This window comes from Atractosteus spatula, chromosome 20, assembly GCF_055471065.1.
Source record: "Atractosteus spatula isolate fAtrSpa1 chromosome 20, fAtrSpa1.hap1, whole genome shotgun sequence".
NCBI lineage: Eukaryota > Metazoa > Chordata > Actinopteri > Semionotiformes > Lepisosteidae > Atractosteus > Atractosteus spatula.
The window spans coordinates 16,147,039-16,172,250 of record NC_142725.1 but is presented as its reverse complement, the minus strand read 5'-3'; the positions used below and the strand labels follow the sequence as shown (position 1 = coordinate 16,172,250).

Below are 25,212 nucleotides of genomic sequence, written 5' to 3'. Positions count from 1 at the left end.
GACTCTGCCTGGCTTTGGTCCAAAACGAACTCCTTCTTGAAAGGTAAAATTTCAGAGCCCAATTTATTAGTATGCAGCACTGGCACCAATTGGAGAATTAATGGCGGTGACTGATAATGACTGTAATAGTGGCACAAATGGGGTGTTAAAATAGCAAACAACGGGCATAAGGCATGTAATGGGGATTTTATTAATTGCCAAACGAGTCTCTTTTGCCACTTCAAGGATTTACGGTGGCAGTGCCAGCCTGGCCTGCAGAGCTCTCTCTAATCTGAGCTTGAGGAGGTCACGTCAGGAGCCTGACACGTGCTCTCGCTGAGCTGCGCGGTGACTGTCGGTGCGGTGCGTTAGTGACCACTGCAACCATATCGTCACACCTGGGAGCTTCCCAGGGAGGAAAGGTATCTCACTGCCACAGGCTCAGTCGGACATTTGTTGTGCCCAGAACATTGCATTATGAACCACCTTTTATAAACACAAATTCTTAATAAACTGAAACCATGATCTCCACAACAGATGCTCCATGTCTGAGCATCTCATCTGTTTTCAGCAGCACTTTAGTTTAGGAGCTGCAGAGTATCTTCACATGGACTGATCCCTTCTATTGATGGATTTTATGATAATTAATACAATTCTGATTCTTGTCATACGTATATAAATGTTTTATTAACAGATACTTCAATGTTAATAACTTTGCTTGTTCTGCACTTATGACATCAGTTGCATCCCTTAAACTAAAACGCAACTGATGTCATAAGTGCAGAACAAGCAAAGTTATTAACATTGAAGTATCTGTTAATAAAACAGATAAATAAAATTTTTTCTAGAAAAAAGTTTGTTTTTTGCTTCCTGATTAGGTGCAGTTATCATACTGCTTATAATTTGTTAGTCATGTTTTTCCGTAATGGACATATTTTCATTAATGCCATGTGTTATACTGAAAAAATAGACTTCGTTACAAACTGCTTTTTTGGTTAAATAAGAGTCAATTTTATTCCTCTGAAAAGTAGGTGCACCTCTCTGGTGTCAACATAGCAAAGTGTTCAGATTTTGACTTCTTAGTTTTTTTTTTCATTTGTCTTGATAAGTTACCTTGGGTGTGGGCTCTGTATGTTGATGTCTTTTTGTTAGAAAGTGAGCATAATCCTTCTATTTGCGCAACTTCAGAATTGAGTGTAAAATGAAGAATAAACCATATGGCAATCATGTTAATCTGGGATAAGCTTGGTTCTTGGTTCAGGTCCCAAAGAGCACAGAAAAACAATGCTGCCTCATCTTTGACTGGGAAAATCAGCTCCCAAACTATTGGAATTATGTTTTGGGAAAAAAACAACTCTTGTTTTCTACCTCTAAAGTAGCACTAATTATCCCTGTGAACGTTTACTGCAGTAAATTAAAATGTGTTTTAACCACATTTTTTCTGTGCTTTACCACAATTGTTCACAGTTTGTGTGATTTTTATGTGCCTTTATATCCTTTCCACACATTTACCATTGTATAACACTTTCATGAAAATAGGTTTACTACCTTTCATGCTTATTCTGAAATGTTTCTTCCATCACCTTGTTCAGAAAAGTCAAGATGATGAAAGTTGTCTTTTTCAAAGTTTGATTCTGTCATAATTCTGAAAATATGAAACTCAGTCTCTGTAAATCAGAAAACATTACTGAAACCCTGGGACTCACTTATTACTTAAAGAGATGTACAGTACATCTATTTCAAACTGCAAATGTTAACCTTATCAGGTGTGCTTTCTACTTTGACTTAATAAGATTAGATTACTTGCAACGCATTATTGTTTCTATTCTTGTTCAGATTTCTCAAAGTTAATTTTTGTTGTGTGTGTTTGACTTGAATAAAGGCAACACATTATAGAAAGATAATCGAAAAAAAATAAAGACGATTTTGATAAACGTCAAAAGCAGAGATTCACCCTGGGGAGGAGAGACAAACTGATTTGTGACAAACATGGTACAACTACCATAGTAAAGCTTGATATTTTTTGTATCTCACGTGTGTGAGTATGTGACTCTATTTGCTCGTTGATAGATCATTGACAGACGTAAGTTGATTATAAAGAAACCTTTATTGCCAGCTGCTTCCTTAATGGATCCAAGACTTTAAAACTGAAAGAAACAATTAGAGTTTTACAGCTTTGCGGGCACCACTGCTTTCTATAAATCCGGTGGCGGGTATAAATTTTCCAACAAAACAGTTGCCCCTCGCATGTGTAATCAACAAGTTGCTAAGTGTGCCATCTGAAGCTTGTTTGCAACGATTTCACCTTCCTAACTCCGCTTAAAACGTTTTGAACACTGTCAGATTTCACACGTGCGGTTGGGCTTTTCTGTTTAAATGTTTAAACAGACTTTTGTTGAAAATAGAAACTCCAGAATTTACTTTTGGCAGTGTTTTGCAAAAAAAAAAAACACTAACGGACTGTGGTACTCGCTGTTCTTTTCTGTCATTTGCGACAAACGCTCATTGTTCAAAGGCGTCAAATGAGCCGGTCATGTCAGAATAAAAAAGGGGCGATCTTCTGGGCCTTTTTTATCACGACAGAAGAAAAACAGAAAAAAGTTAAGGGTTTGTCCTTTAAAAAAGCGTTCTGCGCACACATACCGCGAGAGGAAAACCATGCAAGGGGAGCAGCTGGGTTTTATTTCATCAATAAAAGCAACAGTAGTTGGAAGCCTTTGATAACGTTAATAGATAAAAGAATCAAAGATCCTATTACATCTGGAAAGAGATGGTAGAGTTTTGATCACATTATGCATCCGATAACAACATTCAGCATGAAAATAAGCAGGTTTCAATGTGTTTTTAAATGATAAAAGATACTGCGAGAAGGATACTGTAATTGGGTATATTTAATTGTCAGACAAGATATTTAAAGAAAGTAAGTCTTCAATCCTAATTTCCTGAATTACTGTTGTCTTATTACATTTAAAGCTCTGTCTATCATTTTAAAAGCTCGTTGCTTTTCATTTTCTTAGGGTGTGTTTATTACTAAAATTGTGTGTAGAAATTGATGATAACTGTTTTTTTTTTACTCGTGCACAGACATTTTCTGAGCTCATTTTTACATAATTAATCTTTGCTTTGCTTTAAGTCAAAAAATACTCACCCTTAATGGAAAGGTCATTTTGTTAGCTCTGCAGGCCAAACGCTATATCGTAACAAAGCTATTTGTCGGTTTGAAGTGTTTGAAATGTTCGGAAATGAATTTGGAAAGTTAAGTTAAGACGTGCCAAGTTGAAGGCTTGAATGCCATCCAAGCAATGGCAGACAAATTTGATAAACTCGTATACAGTAACATTGGAAAGGCTGTCTGCTTTGTCAGAAAGTTTAAGACAAAGTCATATGGAAATTGGCACACATTTTCGATTCTTTGTATTTAGTTAAATGCACAGGATCGCGTGGATCCCAGTTTGGGATATGTGTGTGCAAAACTCTCCCGACCTTTGCTGACTGTGTGCACTCACATTTTCCTCTTAAAATAATGGTCTTCTGGTCATGCCCGCAGCTGCATGGAGCAGTGCAGTACTCGTTGCCCCCCCATCATTGATCTGCTCAGCGTCTGTTCTGACAAAGCTGCCCCCAGCTTCAGGCCTTCTTGTGTCAGTGGTTGAGGCACAAACGCCGCTCTAGTGTCCATAGAGCCTCAGGCACAGGGATTCCAGCTGCTGAGTAAAACGGCGATCGGAAGTGCCACAGCTCCACAGTTCTGCTGGAAAAGCCAGTGAGTTTGAATCTACACTTTCCTCCATATGAGAACTGTCAACAGGTATAACACCAGCCAGCTTAGATCTTTTGTTGGACAAAACCATCTCCTGTTAGTTATTGTACCCACACTTACACTTTACTCTGAAACACATTTTCTTTCTTTGTCGCTGTCTTACTGTACCATTTAAAGGCTGAAAGAGAGGTTCTAATTGTATACTGCCGTAGAAATATAGAAACCTCGGCTTTTCAGCATGTCTTGGCAGCACTAAGCTGTGATGTGCTGTGGTATGCCAGGTGAGTTTATACCTTAACTTTTGCTTTATGTTCTCTAACAGTTTCTCCAGCAAAGCATTCACTGTTTAACATTTTAGATGAATCTATGAAACAGATTTTCCCACAAAAACTGTGTGTGTGTGTGTGTGTGTGTGTGTGTGTGTGTGTGTGTGTGTGTGTGTGGGGGGGGGGGGGTTGGGGAGGTGATGGTCTTTACTGACTGTCTTCAAAAGCCCTGTGACAACCAATTTAGAGGAATGAGATGAACCCATAGTAGCCTAAAATTGTTTTGGAACAATTCCATGGGAAATCATGGTTATTTTCATAAAAAAATATTGAAATATTGCAAAGACTTCTAAAAGATTTTCTTAATATGTCATTCTACTGCCAAGATTCCCTTTTTTCTGACAGCCCTTTTAGCTCCTTACAAACAGAATTAGTCCAATAACTAAAATAACTGAGTTAGGGATGCATACGATATGTTTAATTTGAAAGGTCATTTAAAACTGCCGCAGCAACTTTTGAAAGAAAGCCACCAGTATTCTTTTTTGGTATATAATGTTATTTAAAAATAGAGCTCTGGATGTTTTTGGTGGAATAGATGAAAGATGTAATATTTCCACACTTCTGAGAATGAAAATAGATGTTTCTGCATCTCAGGATGCAGTCAATTATATTTTGTCCCTGTGTTTTCTGCCTTCTTGGGCTCAAACTAACATTTTATTTCTGTCGCCATATTTCATTCTGTCCTTATGATGATCCAGAGATTTTTTATGGATCAGACAAATGAGAACTAAAGATAATTTTGAAAACAATTTCAGACCTCAAGCCAAGGGGCAGCTTCATGGCTGATAGCTGAGGCAGGCTGGGCTGGGGGTTCCATTGAGAAGCTACAGAGCGTTTCACTTTCTGCTTGGGTTTTTCATGCTGAACTGCTCTTCTACTTCGGCTTCAACCGGAGTCATAAATACAGACGGAAATTTCACAGATAAAAAGGAACCCGACTACAAAGACACAACCTGTGCAAGCAGGCTGCCTTCAGATGCACCAGACACAAATTTCACTTTGTTTGATTGGTACCAACTTCAGGATCCAATTACCCTGTGATATCAAAAGTTAATTCAGGTATAGGCAGCCTGGGTGCTAACTTGAAAAGAGGAATTAGTATACGTGTTTATGAAACTTAAAGTAACGTGGGGCTTTTATGATAAAAGGAAAGAAATCCTTTTTGAGAGAATCTGAGATATGACTGCACTATAGCACTGTCTCAGAGCTGCAGGCAATACAATTTTCTATCAATATTAAGAGAGTGTTCAGTGGTGTGTGATCACTGTATCAAAGCTGATCGAAACAATTGAAAGTCAGACTTACAGTGTTGCTGATTAGATGAACAGTGTAATTCTTTCTATGCTGTAAGAGGTTAAAAATAGATTCTGACAGAAGATATTTCAAATATGTGATTTTTTTTCTTTTCCCTTAGAAAATCCTGCTGTATGTACTGCTCTGCATTTCATGTTACTTTTGTTACTTTTCCTTGTTGTTAAAATGAAACGTCTTGCCTTTTATTTTATTTTATGGGATAAATGAATCTGGAATTGGTTTTGCATTTTTCTTTACCTTGATCTGTAATAAATGAGAAGATATTAGCAGTGCTGCATGTGATCTCGTAAACCTGACTTTTCTTCTGTTTGAGGAAAAAAGCTGTACCAGAGTGGGCTCAAGTTTGTGGTAACTAGTTTTAAATATGCAGGGTGTCACAGGAGGTTTAAACATTACTTATATCATAATCAGAAAAGATTGTGCCATCTAGCAACTTGTGCTATTAGATTTTTCCTTTTGTGTCTTTGGCTTTTGTGTCACGCAGTAAAATACAGAGAGCATCAAGGCTGTTATGTCAAAGATGAAGCCTAAAGTTGTCTTTGAATGCAGCTAACAGTCTGTCCTTGCAGGTTTTATTGAATTAACAATTAATAAGGTAACAGCTAAAAGTATTTTAAAGCAAAAAAAAGGGCCCATTGACATGGAAACTAAATTATGCAAGGCAGACACACCCATTTTATTTAATGTGTCATTCCATTGTTTTTGTAAAATACCAAGAGACACTCCAAAAAAAAGCAGCTTCTGGACAAACAGGCTATTAAACTTTAAACGTACGGTCGCTCCCGGCTTTCTTCCTTTAACCCCTGAGTACTTTTCTCAGAGGCACGCTGACTGGACGTTACTGTGGGCCTTTAAAGGACACTGTGCCATCTCCCTTTAATGTAGTTTTGAATCACCTTCAGGAGGTAAATGAACAAACAAGCTTAGTTTAAACTAGATGTACCGGTAAAGTAAGGGCATCTGACAAACAAATGGACTCTTTCTGTGAAGGATTCCGGAAACGAGGCCTGCCTCTGTGGTGTCAGGGACTCGCTGTCTGAAAGACAGAAAGAGGATAATGTGAAACGGAGAACTCTTTTGCTACTTCATCGATTTTGGTTTTGCTGTGGCAAATCTTGCACAGCAAACCCCAACATCTGTCCAGCTGTCATTCCGATAAAATAAAACCCGTAGCTCTTTTGTTGCACCACGGAGGGAAACTGTAGTTTACTGTACTTTATTTCACCAGACGCTCAGTGGCTCTGCGAGTGAATGGCTGTTCTCCAGACGACGAGCGCTGCAATCTCCTGCTCCTTGCTGTGCTTACAAGCGGTATAACTCTTTCAGCCGAGCAGCACGGTCAGCCAATTTCACTCCACTTGTCAGGTCCCATCTCCAAGAATGATTGACAGCCTCCCGACTGCTTCTGAACACTAATTCTGGTACCCAGCTACTATAGCAAGTTATGAGTGGTTTATGAGTATGGCCCCTGACCCATATCTTTTAGTAGTATCTCACTGATCTCTGTCTGCACCTCTTTCTTGTCATTCACATAAAACATGTACAGCAGCCTGGCCCGCAGATGCCCAGGGAAGTTTGCACTGATGTTTCTTTTTTTGGAAAAAAAGACAGCGTCGCCTTAAAGGAGCCTACAGTATGTAAAACCCTGAGCATCATTCATGTAAACGGCCAGCAGAGATGAAGTGCTTTATTCCTGGAGCTGGAGGACTCTGTGCTCTTGGGAGTTTAGCAGAATTTGTTTTTTTTTATTATTTCTGTTTTCAGGAGGTTGTAGGGCACAGCAGTCCAATAGGCGCGAAGGCAGCTCGTGGTTATTTATGACACGCACGCAGAATCCAATTGGAAATATGTCACTGATGGGGTGTAAAAGGACTCTGAGGGGGTTCAGACATGAAATGCCTATGTTTGTTAATGAAATATGTATGAAACGAGGGCAGACGAAATTGAGACAGTAGAAATACGGAGACTTACACCGTACCCCTTTCCCTGTTTTTGTGGCAAGTTTTCAAATTTCCATACAGCCAGGAAGTTTTTCATCAATTAAAATCACTGCTGGGACATTGCAGAACTGAGGAACAGAGTGTTGTGATTCTGGAAGCGCTGTTCTGGAAGATACCCGTTTAGGTGGCGCTGAAGGGAAAAGCAGTGGTTAGGGCCCTGGAAGGTCATGGGTTCGACTCCCTGGTGGGACACTGCTGATGTACCCTTGAGAGCAGTGCTTCCCTCAGATTGCTCCAGTAAATCGCCCTGCAGTATTAAATGGGTCTCTAGGTCATTTATGTAATTGAGAATTTGTTCCGCATAAATAAAAAATAAAAAAGAGAGACCTACTGTGCTTATTGCCAAAGAATGAAAAAAGAGGAAGTTGAGAGACGGTTTGCTTTTAGGGTAATAAAAAAAATCTGTCTTTCTGGTGCTTTTGTTTATCTCTTTTAAATTACCTGTTAGATGGGTGTGTACATTTTTGAGAGTTTGTGAGATCATGCTTAAAAAATGTAATGAAAAACATTTTCATGTCATGACACATCAAAACCTGATTTTACATTATGATCTGAATTTTTATATCAAACTATGCAGTCTCCAAACACGTACATGTGCACTGTTCTGTTTTTTTTTGCTCCATCTTGCTCAAACCAGATCTCAGGAACATCATATTAGAGTGAATACTTTTTTTAAAACAAAAACAGGGAGAAATGGGGAAAAACAATATAAAAAGATGAATGCATTTGCTGTCTTCTAGTGCTAAAATATTTTAGAAATATTTCACACAAGAATTTTAGGTAGATAACCTTTTTCATGCATTATATATATTAAGTATTATAATACACACTTTATGCTATGAGGAACATTGACTGTACTGTTCAAGCAATGGCTGCAGTGGAACTTGAACCCTGGAAAGTGGATTCAAACTCAGGGGTGAGATGTTGTTGCATTTGACTGCATTTGCAGACCCACAGAAGTCCTGCTGAATTGGCACCCTGCCTGAAACAGAGTGAGATGCACCAAAATGTGTGACCTGGAGCCTTGTGCTCCAGCCATACCTCCTTGCTGGATGCAGTCCATAAGGATTTTGTTCCAGACAGAGGAAACCCATTGCATCTGAACCTTGGAAAAAAAACATTTCAAATTCCACCTGATATCCTGTATTATATGTCAAAATAAAGCTGATTAGCCAGGCTTTTTACACAACAGAGGAAAACACCCGAAAGCAAATCATTCAATGGAAAAATAAGTATCCCTCTCAATGCAATGTGAACACATTACCTTTCCCTTCTTGAATGTAGCTGGACCTGTAGGTGTCCGACATGCAATTCAGCCTCCCTGGCCGACGTTTCCTCGACTCAGGTGTACTGAGTTTTTGGTAGATGTGAAGAAGATGTGATGGCTGTGCCGCTGACAGATCACTGCCAGCTTGTACACAGTTCTCAGCCCCTTTCACCACACTGTGGTACATATCAAGACCGAGCCTCTGTCAAAGCTAATGTAGAAGTCAATGCAAGCTACTGTTGAAGTCGCCGTTTCTCATTAAAAAAAAAATTAAAGCATCTGAATAGCACAAAAGAGCATGCATCTGCCCTTTTTTTTAGAAAAAGAGCCATTGTGGGACTGTAGTTGTTCAGTCTGGTATCTAAACAGCAGTCATTTTCACTCTCAGACAGCTGTTTTCCTCATACATGTGGAATATAATTTCATTGTTATTTTGTGCTTGGGAAACAGCAGCTGTTGCACGCAAGTCGTCCAGAAGCACAAGTTCAGAACAAAGTGAAGAGATAAAAAAAATGTACTCGATGATGAATAATGAAACCGTTTCATTTACTTCAAATTAAACATATTGAGCCTTTACTTTACTCTTGGAGCTGTGACTCTGTTTTTGTCAGTTAATTTAAGCATTTAAGAGTGCACTTATAACTTCAAATCTCCTTTTATGAGAGCTCACAACTTATCTATACTTGCTAGATGAAGTGGTTTTTTACCATGAACATTACAAGACCAGGAGACTAACCCTTTTAATTAATTTAAAAATATTATTCTTCCAAATTTTCAGTCTTGCAATTTATTATTTATGCAACTGTGAAGGGTTCATTTGGACCTTTCATGTCTGTCATAGGTTTCAGTTTCCCAAGCACAAGCTCACACTTGAGCTTCTGACCCATATGAACAGAAACCCTTGCACACAAACCCAGGTCCAAACAGTGGCTTTCTGGGGACAGAGCCCTCCAAGCGAGCTAAGAGAATTAAAGGGAGACTGGCCGACAATGACTGGCGCTCTCTTTGAGCTGTTAGAATACACAGGGACATCAAAGGCAAGTTCTGTTGTCACAAGCAGTATCTAAAGAGGCTTCACTCTCCGCAGACAATCTGAACATGTCTATGAAAAGACAGTTTGTTTTAGCCCTGGTGGGGAATGCAGAAGTCTACAAATGTGAACCTTTTGGAAAAGGGGGGATTCACTAAAACGGCCTTGCAGAGTTCCCCTTGTACTCCTCAAAACCTCCACTTCAATCACTAGGCCTTACAAAGATTGTGTAGATTTCTATCAAAGTCTTTTATTTCCAGCGGAGTGCATGGGCCCCTGGTAATGAGACTGTTTTCAACTCTGAAGCACAGTTTTCTCTTGGAAGGAGAGCATGCAATGATATAAAACATAGTCAGAGCTCAGTGTCCTTTCATCACTCTTAACGAGTGGCTGGATTTGTGACATTGATAGTTTTTTTTGCTCTCGAAACATTGGATGTAGAAGTGTTAAAAAGATGTTGGGTAAATAAGGGCAGTTCGATTTATGGGAGAACTTGCCATGTTAATGAGAGAGCTCAGGCTATCTTTCTAGACTTGAGGCAGCTTTGACTTAACAGATGTCACCTGTTTTGCTGAGAACAGTTTTCCTTTAAGCTGCTGTCCCGAATTGACATGACAGATTTCCCCAGTAAAGCGCAAAGCATCAGCTTCATCCTGATGATGTTTTTCCTGGAATTGTTTTGTTCCAGCAGCATAAAGGCCTTAGAAATGAGTACCGGTAGATGGGACATCTAGGTTAACTCTGTGTACCTGCTGATATTCTTCAGAAATGTTCACTTGATGTCTTTTATAAAAGGTAATCAGAAATGTTGGAACCTTAGTTAAATTGACTCACAATGGCATTGATGTGTAGTGGATGGTTAAACATTTGGCTTCTGGTGTCACTCAGGGGCCAAGGTTTAATATGACTGTCAATCCACTGTAACTGTCTCCTCTATAGCTCACTAACAGCGTTGTCTAAGACTTAAAGAGCTAAATTGTTGGGCTTTATGTGTACTTTTGTCAGATCTCTGAAGACCAAGACTGGAAACTTTTTAAAGAAGTGGCTAGTCAGGGCGGAGCAGGGCCTTGTCAACTTTTGAAATAAAGAGAAATCAGGACACAATCAAAAACACATTGAGTGTCTCCTTGACACCTGACCAAAAAACACAACATAACTATATCATCTATGGTTTGGGTGGCATAATGAAAAGGGTGTAGCTAAAGCAAATAAGAAAAAAGACTAAAGTTTGTAGGAACAGGCTGTTATTCAAAGCAGAAAAGGTTTGGAGACCGAACAACATTTGCTTAAAACAATAATGCCTGTGTCTATGTATTTGTTTGATTTGTCAGCTGCTTCACTGAAATAAAAAAAATGTATGTTTGCTTTGCTGGTCCCAGGATTGAAGGTGATCTCACTGCTCATCAGCGCCTCTTACTGGTCAAGAGAGTGAAGTGCTCCTTAAAAACAGGTTGTGAAATCTTGGATAGCAAGCCTGGATATCTGCAGAGTTAAGAATGATCTCACCTGAAATAACCTTGTTCCACAGGCTCTTATTCAATCGTGTGTGGAAAGAAAACTTTCGAATTTATTTTAAGAAGTCCTAACCTTGTTTTCCAGGAGTCATAAGCCTCCAGAGTGTGATTTTCTGCTGTTTCACAAAACTCCAGGAGAGGGGCAGAGAATTATTTTGATCGGTATTTGTAAGGCTGCTGCTCATACAGATCCCCATGTCGAGAAGCCTGGCTTGGGCTCCTTTTTTCTGTTTTATACTCTTTCTTCCATTACAAAGCTGGTGCTACTGCTTGTTTGGGTTCCCTGGGAGTCAGACAAGCTGACGTCTTTGTACTCTCTCATCCTGTTAGGGCTCGACAGGCCAGCTTTCACCAGAGTGTCCTCCTGCTGTTCTCATGAGAGCGAGAGTCTAGCCCGCTGGCGAAGCTGCAGTGGGAATGAGACACTGCAAGGGCGCTGAGGCTCAGTACTCCGGAAGGTAAGGCAGTCTTCTGTCTCTTGACACTTCATCTTAGTCTGATGAGGACTGATGAGGACTGGATACTCTCTTCAGATTTCGTAATCAGGCTAGATCAATTGATTACCATTTGAAAAAGACAAATACGACCAAGAATAGCCAAGTGATCTACCATTCTGTCTCTTTGCCACTTCCTGATGAAGGGGCACCAGTAAAACCAGTAAAGATTATAGAAAAATCCCAATCTCCGAACAGGTAACAGTATGTGTAAAAGCTCTGTATTGAATTCCCCTAATTATCTATACTGCGCTCAAGCTTTGATGCTCCGGATACAGAACACAGGGGACACATTCACATTTTACAGATTTTGAAAGGAATGATTCAAAATCAATTAAACAGAAGGAAAAGGAAGTGCATGTTGTCTTTTCTATAACTCCATATTTCCGCAGAATATAAAGGTATAACATGCAAGTAAATTTGTCAAATGTTTTCAGCTGGTGACTCATACAGTGGGTGTCACAGTGGCACAGTGGTGAGCATTGCAGCCTCACAGTGCTGGGGCCCTGGGTTCAATTCCAGACCAGGGGTGCTGTTTGCGTGGAGTTTGTATGTTCTCCCCGTGTTTGGGTGGGTTCCCCTGGGTGCTCTGGTTTCCCCCCACAATCCTAAGACACATTGGTGGGTTAATTGGTTTCTAGGAAAGCTGGCCATGGTGTGTGTGTCTGTGTGTGGCCTATGATGGTCTTGTACTCATTGCTTGCTGAGATAGGCTCCGGCTCTCCTATGGCCCTGTATTGGATAAAGCAGTTGGAAAATGGATAGATGCATCCATACATTATCTTGGAAACTGCTTAGTAACATTGAAGATCGGGCTTGAAGCACTGAAGTCTGCTAAACAAGTTAAATGCAGAGCTTGCTTTGCTTACTGGACAATTAATGCCATACCTAAAGAATGGATCAGATTTATTGGATCGCTCCTGTATCATGTGCCCTGTGAATTCTGATAATGTTGTTTCTATTTTCACAAAGTGTAAAACCATGGGGCAAAGGAGCTCTGATGCGACACCAGTTACTGAATGCAATTTCTAAATTGCACCTCTGGAACACAAAACAACTTAATTGTTTCGCACTTTACACACTAGCAGCACACACAAGTCATGGTGCCCCCAAGGCCTGCATTAATTAAACAATGAAAACTCAAGAGGAAGTGCTGTTAAGCAGGTGTCTGTAGGCCCAGGCAGAGGACATGCTTTGAAAAACCTTTGTTTCTTGAACACACAGACGCACAAACTGATTTCCCTAGAATTGTATTTCATTCATTTGGCTAAAACACTGTCCTAGGGCGAATTTGGGGTTAGTTTTTCTTGCAAATCAACAATTACCTTTAATGGTACCTGGTTACTAAATTTGCTTTATTCTGAACGCAGGCCTACTGACAGCCTTCTGAATATATACATTTTTTAAACCGCTCTCTTTATTACCTGGCCTCATTTAAATCAAGAACTCACCTACTGTCAGTGATCGGATGTTGTTAATACTGTTGTGTGTACAGTAGGATGTCCAGAAAATGATATTGAAGAGACCATCCACTCAGTAACCTGTGGACTTTGTGCAACAAGCTGTCATGTTCTGACTTTCTAAAGCAGCTAGTATGCTGGTCCTGTCTTGGAGGCAGGGATAGTTGGAGATTTTGATCCTTGATCCTAACTGCGCGCGTGGTCCACTTCATGCAGTTTGGAACCCTCTTGCTCCCCTGTTGTGGCGAAACACAAACAGCCCCCTCTAGTGGATGGGGAACAATGATGTTCATGCCCCAGGGGCCGTCACTGCCAGAAGGAGTACTCCCTTTAACTTGTGTTAGCATTGAAAATCGACAGGGACAAGCCCTATATTCCCCTGGATGGCCACCACAGCTGCTGCAGACAGCAGAGGCATGGGGATGCACCGGGCGGGTCTGTGAAAGATTCGTGAAATCCTAAAGGAGCCCTTGGCCTCTGCAGAGGTCTGCAGAGATCTATCGGGGCAGCCAGATGAATATTGGATGTGCTGGGAGGGCGTCTGCCAAGTGCTGGTTAATGGTAGCCCTCTGGCCCATTTAGGAGAATGTGCAGAAAATTGAGGTTAACAAGCGTGTCCAGTGTGGAGCAGGACTGGGAATTTCTCAGCCATCTGCAAGGGCCTCGATCCAGCTACTTTTTCTCTTATGCATTTTGTACAGGCAGACACTGCCAGGATCAGGCACCGAGCTAGCAGTGTAGCTAAGACAGACCTCAGTTTTTAAGTGCTTAAATATTATAAAACTTGCTTAACGCATATTTATAGGGTATCCAGTGCAACTAACAGTCACTCTGTTTTTGTTTAAATGATGTAGTTTTCACAGGCAAGAATCTGACTGCACAGTTTTTTTTAATTAAAGCACATCCACGCAAGTGACTGATTCATCAACCAATCTGTCTGTCTGGGTATTTCTGTCTTTTAACTGCAAATATGCAAATTGGCATAACTGCGTGGTCAAGATGCTCATGTGCAATGTAATACCGCAAAACCTTCAGATTATTCTCTCCCACCCTCATTATGATGTCGCCCTAGGGAGCGAAGCATTTTTGCGTGTTATAATAAGGATAGCTGATATAATGAAGGTCATTTTAATCAGAGCTAATGTGCTTGGGAGTCAAAATGCAGTAGCCTTACATCAGGGCTAGTACTGCCATGAAGAACCCATGAGGCCCCAGCAGATATTGTTATCTTTGCTAAACTGACTCTAATACGGCCTTGTAATACGGTTTGTCTTTGCGGCAGGTTAACCTTTTCCTGGTGATATCAGACACACAGAAACGGAGCTGACTGTTTGTGTGTTCAGCTCAGCTTAATACCAGCTCTTCACTTGGAAACAGGAAAATGAAGTGCCTTTCTCTTTTTTATTTTGGCAAAGCACAGTAGCCTAGACAATAACTAATTCTAAGGCTTCATTTTTTTCCCTAACATTTCAAAACAGAAGAGGCATCTAGAACGCACCAGTAAGAACAGACATTAATAAAAACTTCGGAAGAAGTCAGCAGCCCTCGACACTTCTTTAAAGATGTAAGTTGAAAATTAAATTGGAGCAGGAATTGTGTAATGTTTTAACACGCATTGCTCCAGAGATGTCCTTTAAATTTAATCTGGTTCTCCAGTCACCAAGGACATGCTAAATAAATCTCTGCTGTTATTGTTAGGCTGGTGTTTTCTCAGTGCGGAACTGTGGGCGGTTTTTAAATGGTCCTTGTGTTGTGTTCTTATTTTTGTTTTTATTGTTAAATCATCCTATCATGATACTGCAGTCCTGCTTGTTTAATAACTCTCCTTTACTGTTAGTAGGTGTCTTTTTCGTTGTGCTTCCTGCTTCTTATGTTAGGTCTTTTCACTGCTCCTCTGCCGCCTTTTTAGGGACGGGCTAAAACGTGCGCTTGTTTCCGCTTCGTGGGCAGAATTTCACCCCACTGCTGCGGCCAGTGAATGAGTGAGCAGGGCCGATGACTTCATTTCCCTCTCGCCTGATTGGTTCGCCAGCGGCTCTTTGACACATCTTTATTTCTGTCATCTCCTGGGTTCTCATTTTAAACACTCGAACCCCGAAGCTCCCATTTTAACATGCAGTGTTTTACACAAAGAAGGACCAGTGTACAAGTAGATGTGAAGGTTTCCTCCACCTCTGCAAGTGTGACCTGGACAAGCCAGATGTCTCCAGATGTGCCACATGTTTTCTCATGTGATGGTGCATTATTGGATTATTGGATAAGAATAAACCTTTAATTTATTATTTTTATGAATTAATTGATTTATTTTGTTTTGTTTCATACCCCCTCAATCTCTTGGGTAGTTGGGTTCTTCCCATCTTGGGAACACCACTACCCACACACAGAGGATGAATAGGGGCAGATGAGCTCACCTTATTGAGTCCTTCATCTTGCAGTGCTCTCTGCCTCTCCTGTCACCACAAGCCTGTAGGCACCCGGGAGGGTGGTCTAATCCCAGCCCGATCCCTGGTCATAGCTTCGGAGTGCCACGATCCAGACTCACATTCCCTACATGTGGATTACAGGGCTCCGCCTTGACGGGTCGAGTCTCTCGGGTGCCCACGCGCCTGCCCCTCTGAAGCGAGCCCTATCCTGCATTGGGAGAGCGTGATGGTGAGCAGAGCAAAGAAAAGAGAAACTACACCGAGCATCAAAAGAAACTCTTCTTTTCATTATGGCAACCAATTCACGAAGGTATTGTTTTGAAAAATGGCACAATCGTTTTGTAGCAGGCACATTGACTTTTTATTGAAAACACAGGATCGATTAACAGGGGTTCTACCGTGAGCGTCACGGGCTAGGAGCGTGAACGGCCAGCCCTGGGATAATGAAGTGGTGCACCAGGTGGCAGGTACTGTCTTGTGCGATAAAATCCTACTGCTCTCTCAGAGCCTGGACAAGCACATGCTTGTCCCATGTCAGCCCAGCTCATCCCACAAATCTTCGATGGGGCTCATGTCTGGTGAGCATCCGTGGCACACTTGACAAGTGACTTTGTCATCTGTCAAGATGCATGAGGATGTGTGCTGTCCAGCTGGTATATTGTCACGTCCTACAGGAAGGGCAACAACTGAGGTCCCAGGACGTGTAGCTAGGCTGCCGTCAAACTCGTGTGGAGTTCTGTAGCAACTGTACACTCCTTCTCAGGCCATCCCACTTGGACCTCCACACTGGATTGTCCCGTTTTACACAACAAGGAGTGTATCGTTCTGCACGTCTGTGCCACTCTTGCTGATGTCCATCGGGGTGGCCTGTAAGGGATTTTGATCCTTGGCTCCACTGCTGGTGGGTCCACTTGGGGTGACTTCATCTAGCCCCCCACATCCCAATGTCAAGAAGTTATTGTTTTCTTGACAAGCAGAGTTTCCCTTCTGTTCCCTTCTGTGTGTTTCTTTCATGATTCTCACCAGGCTTGACGTTCGTCATGTTAAATCACCTCTGCCCAATCAGTTCTGTCACTAGTTAACAGCGACAGTCACTCGAGCGAAACACGATTAGTCATGAGTGATCAATTACTCAGTATCCAATATCCACACCCTTGGCTTTTCCAAAAAACAAGCGCGTGTTTATAGAGTGAGAAGTTTCTGATGCTGATCGGTATGTTAAACAACAACAGTTGCAGTGTTGGAAGTGGACCTCAGACAGGAGAAAACGTCCTGTGTATACGAAGGGCATTGCCGGTTCGGACGAGACGGAGCACCTCGGTAGCCTTGATTATTATGAAGGTCTCAGGAAACACAGGGTCAGCAGCTCTAGAATGGAGCTGATCTCTGTTACCAAAAAACTTCCTGAAGTCCTGAAAATTCTTTGAGTCGTTGGCCAAATACAGTAACTGAGCCACCGTAACCGATAAATTGACTGCTTCCTAGGCAGATATTTGTATACATTCTGAGTCTTCATAAATTATTAATTGTATTTATATTGGGTCAATTTTAAAAAAAACAACAAATTATTGGCATGTAGTTCTCAGGATGCATATAAAAGCCTGGGTTCGGGTTTTATTATTATTTTTTGGCTGTATTTGAGGCAGTTTCCACTGGGGGAAACTGTACTCCATGGTCTTAGGAGACAGATGGCATTTCGTTTTTTTCCAATACATCCAGTTAAGAGGGATGCCACACTGTCTAGCCAAGATTGTTTATTTTTAAGCACTGTATTCCAATGGTGCACATTAAACCACCAGCAATATTGAGAAAACATAGCATACTTATCCCCTTAAATACTGTATCAGATACACGGCATTTTAAAAAGAATGGACAGCTTGATACTTAATGTATGTTACCTAATGTTTTTAGCTCTGTTGTAGTGCCCTGCTTGTCTCCACGTAGCCAGAGAGAGGGCTTAATCTAACGTGTTAAAAATATACCCTGTGTATCTGTGTGATTTTGGTTTTGTTTTTAATATTTGAGGCTCAACAAGGACGGCACAGTAGCACAGTGGTTAGCATTGGTGCCTTGCAGCTCTGGGGCCCTGAATGCGGTTCTTGGGGGGCTGTCTGCTTAGAGTTTGCACATTCTCCCCATGTTCCTGTGGGTTTCCTCCGGGTGCTCCGGTTTCCTCCCACAGTCCAAAGACATGCTGGTGGGTCAGTTGGCTTCTGTAAGAACCGGCCCAGGTGTGAGTGTGCGCTGTCTGTGTCTGTGTCTGTGTGTGCCCTGCGATGAACTGGTGTCCCGTCAAGTGTGTATCCTGCCTTGCGCCCATTGCTTGCTGGGATAGGCTTCAGCTCCCCTGCAGCCCTGAATCGGAAGAAGTGTTTAGAAAATGTAAGGATGTAAAAGGCTCAACAACACTTTACAGCTATTCGATAATAGTGCTCCCTTTCTTTGCTTCTTTAAATGTAAAACCCAAAACATTGCCAAGCTACTCCCTAGAAACTATATTCTAACTGCCTTTCTTCACATTTTTATTGTTTGTTGTGACATTAGTGTAAATGGATACCGGGCATTGAGTTATAGGAGTGGATAAACTTGTTCTTCTCTGTGTTTTTGTTGTACCTGAAAAGACAGATGCTTCTTCAGCATGCCTCACCTCCGTTGCCAAGCTCTCAGTGACTCTGAAAAACAAGGATTTTTAAAGTCACATACTGTTTCTTAAAAGACAGACCTGAAACCTCTCACTGGCTGTCGTAAGTCTTACCAGCCTCAGCGCACCTGTAGTTACGGAAGAGCAGACAGTCCTGCCTGAAACCTGCGGGGCAGTGTTGCAGTGTCCAGCTCGATCCCGGACAGCCGTGCCCTCACAGTGAGCGAACAGCCCGGGCTCCCACACAATAACGAGCACAGCTATCAAACCCAGGGGGATCTGTGATCCACTTAGACAATTCCAAAACATAAAAGCTTTCCTTAAAAAAAACAACAGAGGGGAAAAGAAGAGAGAACAGGGACTCTTTTCATTCTTCCCCCTCTATAAAACTCTAACCTCTGGCAACGGCCTGCCCCTATCATTCAGACTTCACGCGGCTCCTTACAGGTGCTGCGGACCCAGTGCAATGATCTGTTTTGTTTCACATCATTAGTCCCATCTGCTGTGCAGGCGCAGGCTGTCTGCTTTCCGGCGGAGCTGCGCGGTGGCCGGGGGCGATCCGGGGGCGATCTGGGGTGGCCCCGTCCCCACGGCTCGGGCCCGACCCCGGCCGCCGCTGTCAGCCCCAGCCTCCGCGCGCCTCTGGAGGAGCGTCTCTTCTGATCCTTCAGAGGGCTTTTAAAAAAGGCCTTTGTGCGCAGTATTTCACCCCTTGTGATCCTCTTGACAAGAGCATGGGGAAACCGCTTCTGCTCGGGCTAACTCGCCAGAGACGTTCAGCAAAGACAGCTGTCACCATCAGATATTGTATATAAGGAGCTGGATATTTGTCTTGAGCAGGCTTGTTTTGCTGTTTTTCCGGTTTTTATTTAGTCCTGTTGGATTTAGTCCTGCTTGCCTTATCTTCAAGGAGAGAGCTGTTGGATGAGTGCACAGGCAGGTCGGGTGGAAACTGTTCCGCGAGTGCGAGGGGCACGAAAAGGCTCCACATACATCCCTGTTGACAGACTTCCTGTGTAAAAGTTTTATTCGTGCAAGACAATATTTTATTCACGATTTTGATGAAACGTAAATCATGAGCAGTGCTGACTGCGGTTGGGCAATACACATTCCAACATCTGTCTTCATCAGAATTATTTATAGCCCAGAGGAGAACTGAGGAAGACAAACGTCAAAATTGGTTTTCTGAGTCTTTTTTAAGCTACTGTGAAAATCTGCATGTGTATTCATCTAGGTGTAAAAATCTGTGTGTGTGTACTTGTTGTAAATGAATTCAGTAGACCTTTTTTATGCCAAAAACCCCACAGACTTGTTTGCCTACTGAATGCAAATGATACATCCTTTTCATAACTGAACATCGTCTTGCTTAGTAAGTTGTGTTTTCTCAGTTTTCAGCTTGTCTGGTAGAGACTGACTGATGGCTGCCTTCTCCGAACGATAGTTATGTGGTTTAAGGAGCATGTCACATCTTTCATATCAAATCTGATTAATCCCTTGCTCACTGAAGGAGTCAGCTGTTCACTACCTCCTGTGATGTTTTTTTTCCCCAATTCTTCTCCCAACCAGACAATTCCTTAGTTTTATGTGACCTTATGATGTCACACAAGGAATGTATCAATTTGATAACTGTCACAATCCTTCCTTTTTGCCCAAAAACACCGTCAGTGAGGAGGTCCGAAGCACAACCTGTGTGTGTTTTGTTTCATCAGCCTCTCCAGTGTGTTTTGTGCATCACCTCTTACACAGCAGGTTTCACTTTGTCAAAGTAGGTGCTGGACCTTATTGTAAGGAAAGTGTCAGAAGACACTTAACACAAACAACTTGGATTCAGAACTGGCACTGCAGGGTATAGAGGTTATATTGTTATAGTATATGACATATATATTGTATTTTGGTAGTATGTTTAGATCCTACTAAAGGTGTGGGATTTAATGTAATCTATCTAGCTGAGAGAAAGGCAGACTGACTGTAAGGTTGAGGCCAACCCAACCCCCCTTAATTTCACAAGGAATGAGCCAGGGAGCTGCTACAGGGGTGTGAGAGAGATGTGCAAAGGGAAGTCCAGAAGATAAGATGTATATACACTGTATGTAGGAGAGAAGAAGTGTGTGAGACCAGAATCTAACCTTCCTGCGGAACTTCTGTTAAGCACTCCGATAGCAAAGGTCTGTGTGCCTCTTCTACACAGTGGTTTCCATTAGTTTGAGCATTTCCTGCCTGTATGCTTAAATAAAGAAACACTTTAATTCCAGTTATCCCTGGAATCTGAAAGATGAGAGGGGTAATTGGAACAGCCCTTGAATAAAACTAAGTCATATTTCCCCTTTCCTGACATGTACTACAGAAATATTCACAACAATGACACTGTAGCTCCAAATGTTGAACTGGTGCCCTCTTTGTCTGAAGGTCATCTATCAGAGCCAAAGTCAGCAGCTCCATTCTCTTTTCCAAAGACAGACAGTTTAAAGTGTGAATAAGGAGGAAGGGAAAAAAGCTTGAGCGTTCGGTTATCATATTCTGGATCAGAAGACGCAGAGGAAAAACTTGCTGGCCTCCGAGGTGAGATGTGATGGGAGAATTCAGCAGCCAGGCCTTTGACACCTCTCATTGATCTCCAGGCTGAGTAATTGGCGGGGTCTCGGTTTTTGGCCTGCTGGCCCCCCGACACTGACCTGGAGTGAAACTAGCAGCTAAATCACAGAGCCGTGCTGGAACTATGCCATAATATTCTTTATGACAAAATCGATGTTTAATACATATTTGGAATAATCATGAAATTTGTCTAAGTTGTAATTAAGTGGTCTTAAGTGGCCTAGTTCCGTTGCTGAGAGGCTCCTCCCCCAGTGCTGGGACAAGTTCATAAATAATGTTCCCCATCTTCATGTGCCATGACTGTGTTCTTGTGACATGGCCCATTATTGTTACTGCCCCTTCCTTCTGGCTGGTTGGTGTAGTTCTGTTTTTATTCCCACGAGAGCAGTTTTTTTCCATATGGAGACCTGTTGGCATCACAATGTGTTCTCAAAGATGCTGCAGACTTGTTGTGCAGTCTATAAAGTTTCTAAACCAAGAAAATCCTGTTTTCTTCCTCTCTATTACTGTACAACTTAGAACACTAGAACTCTACTTTATAAACTGGACAGTGAGGTTCAGAATGGGGACTTGGCAGTAGAAATGCGTAGGGTAAATTGGAGCAGCTGTAACGTGGTACAAACCCGAGGTGTTACCAAGAGGCATTTCTGGGAGTCAGGCTTTTCCGGTCAGTTCTCAACTTGTGTTTGACATGCGTGCAAACGAGAGGAGTCCATGATGCCCAACTAGCTCATGTGGTGAGCCTCAAGCCTCTGCTGCCTCGGAAGCACCCAAACGCAATCAAAGAAATTGTATAAGACAACAGCTGTGAAATAAACAGTAGAACACATCTAGTGGGTCATTTAAACCTCCGTTTTGGGGGCGGTCAGTAAGGTTAGAAGAAGCAGCCCTGAAAATCGACCTTGAAGAGACTGGTTCTGAGAGATCCCGTCACAAGTTCTGTTCTAATAGAGTGGAGGGTGGAGGAGCAGATTGCCCAGCGTGCAGGGCAGAGTAAGTGACACTCCTGTGTTCGATCACCTGCTTCAAGTGCTCCAAAGTGCTGTATCTGTTGGACTGATTATGAAATAAAGCTGCAGAAAAGGGGAATATTTAGTTTGAATTGATTCTATGAAAACCCCAGAAGTGAATTTGCTTTCATTTTTATAATATTAATGGGGGGTGGGGGGTGTATGTGTTGTGTCAGTTTCACCTCTCCATTACTTTATCCATTAGAGTGAAACTGACTGATTTTATTTCTTACGCCAAGACTGGCTCTATTTTCTGTGATAAAATGAAAATTCAAAAAGCTTATTAAGACTGAGTGACATCCATATCTGAAAGCCAGGAGTAAAGTAAGTCATCCATATCTGGTTTCAGTTCATTTTTGCTCAATTTCCCTTCCGTGATCAAATATTTCACTTTCCAGTACGGCCCTAATGGGAGTGTCGGGTTAGTGAAGCCCTTTTTATTCCGTTCTTCCCATTATGGAGTCTGTGCGCAGTGTTTCAAATTTCGCCCTGTGAAAAAACGAGAGCACCGTTTTTTAATCCGTGCAAAATCCCAGTTGTCGTTAACACATCACCCCCGGATCTCAATGTGTTGTGCGGGAAATTTAATATGTAAACTTTCCTGCTGTTGTTTAATTAGTCAGTGTAATGTATACTGGTAAACCGCAGCACTGGAAGACCCCACCCCACCTGTCCTAGGAGGACACAAAGGTTTGGGTGTGCAGCTCAGGGACAATGCAGAAATGTGGGGCATAAGGAGAGTGCGTCATGCTGCGTCCAGGCCTGCATGCTGCTCGTTCCTCGTGAGCCTGGAAGCTTGACCTCTTGTTCAGCCGATGGAGAGGAAGAGCATCGGGGTGCGAGCCTCCCTTTAGAAACCCACGATGAGTGTGAAGGCACAGTATCTCTTTGCGGCATGAGGTTTCTTTCACGGTATTGTTGGAACCAGTTTCGCACCCAGGTGCTGGACGTAAAGGTCAAGCAGTCGCATCAGTGAACGCTCCTCTTGGGGGGCTGGTGTCCTCCAAGTCTCGGGTAACGAGTCGGCGGCACAGGTATGCTAGAGTGAGGGTCTGTCTTTCATCTCTGAATCCATTGATCACATTAGACTGGAGAAACTATCCTGTTAGACATAAGCAATGGAAGATGCCACAGCTAGGGTTTGTTGATATCTCCATCGAAAAGTCCCTGGCCTTTTAGAAAAACAGTTAAGCCTTTGGAAAGGAGATGTGTAATAATACAGATTCTTCCCTAGCAGATTTGCATTGTGCCTTTTTTTTTTAACAAGAGGGTGATGACATCAATAACTGTAGCTGCAGAATATGAATAACCTGCCATGGGCTATAACATTTTCTTACAGGTAACATTACATTTTATTCCCTTCCAAAGTTCAAAGAAAGCCAAATTAGTGCTTTGCATGACACGCTTGCCTTTTTATTCAGCGCTTTAAAAAAAAGTATACATTTTGAATGTGCGTGCCGCAAGTGTAGAAATATTTGCACTCTGATTTTTCAAGTACTTATCACACTTTAGCTTTAGGTGATCTGCAGCCCATATTTGTTCACCTCTCTGACCCATTAAAAAAAATATTTTCTAATCCTTTTGGCTAAAGTCTCAAGTTGTACAATATATCTACATCCTACAATGAAAAAAAAAAAGCTTTTTATGGTAGAGTTATTCCGCAAAGAATCTCAGAAAAACCCAAAAGAATCACCCATTACTGTTGGTGTCTCAGGTTCAAATGCCTTCAAACATCCTTTTAATAAAACAAGCTCAGCTGCAAAATCTAAAGGACCACTCCTGCAGGCAGCCAGATATTTTGAACCAGTCCGGCCCCCCTGAAAATAGCCCCCCTCCTGCTACAAAGCCATTTCCCTTTGGTTCCCTCTGGGGAGTCTGTATTATTCTGTGGGTTTTATTTAATCTTGTTGGGAGGGTCTTGACTTTTTTGATATGTGGCCTTTGCGAGGCCTCAAAAAGAGTATATTTATTTAAACTTTAGACACTACAGTAACACAATCCATGCAGTGTTTCATGTTAGTCTGCATCTTTAACCCCTTGTCCTCAGTAGAATTTCAGGAATTTTTAGTCCTTTTTTTTTGTTTTTTAATCAAATTGTGTTTTTTTTCAGACTGAACTGCCAGAGGAAACTCTAAAGTTTCCAAATAAAGGCACTCAAGATAGACAGAATTGGTTTGTTGAAAAGCAGAATTGACGTGCTACAGCAGCATAATAACAAGCATTTAATTTCATGCTCTGATGTCTGTTGAGTTAGCATCACGGCCCGGCAGAAGGCAGGTATAAATTTCAGAGGCATGTTTGCTATGTTGGAGCACAAGAAGATGTGCACAATTACCCATGTTTGATTTTTCACTTCATAACGTGTGTTATAAATTGAACTTGGGGGTAGGTAGTAAATAAGTCCATAAGTTGGATCTCAAAAAGTCTTGAAACAATAAGCATAAGCACCCCTAAATAAAAATGATGAAAAATCGAAGAGTTTCATCTGTGAATTACGCAGTGGTGACAAATTCAAGTTTTGTGGTTAACACCACCTCTTCCCACAGCACTGCGATCTTTAATCTCTTTTCAATTTTTATTATTTTTATTTTAATCTTTTTTTTCGCATTTGTTTCAATGCAATACCACTGGAAAAAGTTTCCCTTCAGGGGTGGATACCATTCCTCCCGTAGAACATAGAACGAAAAACCCGGCTTAAAATTTGAATTGCACATTTAGCTCTGGGTGGGCCTGTGCGTGCCTGACCATCTGCCTGCTTGTCACCCTGGCTGACAAAAAGAAGAGCTAATGAATGAGGGGTGGCAGAGCCACACAGCCCTTATTACTGGAGTGCATTACCCTCCTCTAATGTAATGTGAGCCAGATTTGTGCACTAAAGCCAACACAGCCCTGCCTTAACTGAGTGTACATTAGCTTCACCAGTGCATTTCGGCCACGTCTTTTTGTTTTGGTCAGTGCGATGCACTTTCGCACAGGTGTAAGCTGGTCACAACAACCTTTTCCTAGCTGTAAAATGAAAGGGAGCATCGCAGTCTTCATCAGAGCCTACTTCCCTTGCAATCACCCCCAAGTGAATTTCATTTATTGTCAATTTTACAGTGCTGAGCACATACAGTACATTCTGACACAGCACGCTGAAAAAAATGTAATCTAATCAACCGTTTACAAAATGACAACTTTTGAATAGTAACTTTCAAAGTGGATTTGTAAAAAAACATCTATGCAATTGATTTTTGTTTGTGAAATGTATTGATCCTCATAGCTGTTTAGCTGCAGCTATTTAACAGGGTGCTGTGTTCTTGTGCACCTGCTGCTGGACAGGTAAAATGAGTTATTCCCAAATTATACATGGGAGAGGTGTCCGCTTGCTTCATGTTTTAATTGCTGAAATGACATTCCCAT

At 41.8% G+C, this 25,212-nt stretch overlaps 1 protein-coding gene across 1 annotated transcript in view; it reads left to right on the top strand.

Annotated features, from left to right (window-relative positions):
- Positions 1-25,212, top strand: part of casz1 (castor zinc finger 1) — a 239,029-nt gene that overhangs the window by 37,112 nt on the left and 176,705 nt on the right. The window contains exon 2 of the mRNA XM_088938209.1: positions 11,521-11,648. The gene's annotated coding sequence lies outside the window, so the exon portion shown is untranslated. The remainder of the gene's footprint in view (positions 1-11,520; positions 11,649-25,212) is intronic.